General features: G+C 50.4%; 1 pseudogene; it reads left to right on the plus strand.

Annotated features, from left to right (window-relative positions):
* Positions 1-123: 123 nt before the first annotated feature.
* LOC107571664 (XK-related protein 7 pseudogene) lies at positions 124-621 on the plus strand (annotated as a pseudogene).
* Positions 622-1,383: the final 762 nt, after the last annotated feature.

The raw sequence follows: 1,383 nt of genomic DNA on the forward strand, positions 1-1,383 counted from the left end.
TCTCTCTCTCTCTCTCTCTCTCTCTCTCTCTCTCTCTCTCCCAACTCTCCCATGAGCTTTCAGACACTCTCCAGCACACACATTCCCCTCCCCTCTCACTGTACTTCGCTTTCCTTTGCCCACTCTCTTTCTACAACAAACATGGCCGCTAAATCAGATGGAGCAGCCGTGTGTGAGAGCGCTTCTCGGTGTCTGCTTGGCCCTGAGCAGAGCGCGGCTCCTGTGCACCCTCGCGCCGAGAAGCGCTTCTCGCTGCTGGACTGCTGCTGGGTGCTGTGCGCCCTCCTGGTCTTCTTCTCCGACGGAGCCACCGACCTGTGGCTGGCAGCGGACTACTACTTGAGGCAGGACTATTGGTGGTTCGGGCTCACGTTAGTGTTCGTGGTGGTTCCCTCCGCAGTGGTTCAGGTGTTAAGTTTCAGGTGGTTCGTGTATGATTACTCGGAAATGAGCGCTTCCCCGAACGGGGACGGATGTGATTTCAGCACCAAGGACAGCGAACGGCGGAGCGGCAGCTGCAGAACCCTGCCTGCAGACGGCACGCGGAAATGCTGCAGAGTGCTCGTGTGGCTCTTCCAGTCCATCATCCACATCTTGCAGCTCGGCCAGGTCTGGAGGTAAGATGCATTACGTCTAATATCCAGAACTTCTCCCAGAGACCATGAGCACTGAGCAGTTGGTGTTCATTTCTATCCATAGTGTCTCTTTCTTGGAATTGATGTTACTCTTATTGTGGCTCTCATGCTTGGTGATGCTTTGGGAGCAGATGGAAAGAGCTGCATCCCTGTCTGTCTACATCCCAACTCGCTTCTTTTGGCTGTGCGTCTGTGCTGGTTGCCAACATAGATGGTGTGCCAAGGTGGACAGAGTGCCCGGTGCCATCTCTGGTGGCCCCGCAGTCACGTCACCCTCAGGTTATGTTGAAATAGATGTTGTATTTGGTTCATATTCACTGTGATCTTTGGAGCAATTCAGTGGCCAACAAAATTGCAATCTGATTCTGAAGACATCTGCGCTGTGACAGGCACCCGAATGTGTCCAATAAATCTGAATGCAAATTTTATGTTGTAACCCAATGGTTTTCAAAGCTGGTCCAGGGGACCCACCGCTCTGCACATTTTGTGTCTCTCCCTTATTTGACACATCTGATTCAGACCATCAGCTCATTAGGAGAGAGCTCCATGAATTCAGCTGAGTGTGACATAAAAGAGAGAAATACAAAATGTGTGTCCCCAGGACCAGGATTGAAAACCACTGTTGTAACCCAAGTGGGTTGTGTTTCTTATAGTCTGCATTGTATTTTCTTTTACATTGTGTATTTTCATACATGGTTTACAGGGATGAGGAGTTTGCAACCTGCTTGTGTTGTCATTATGTTGCAAT

This window comes from Sinocyclocheilus grahami, unplaced genomic scaffold (assembly GCF_001515645.1).
Source record: "Sinocyclocheilus grahami isolate Dianchi unplaced genomic scaffold, SAMN03320097.WGS_v1.1 scaffold1631.1, whole genome shotgun sequence".
Taxonomy (NCBI): Eukaryota; Metazoa; Chordata; class Actinopteri; order Cypriniformes; family Cyprinidae; genus Sinocyclocheilus; species Sinocyclocheilus grahami.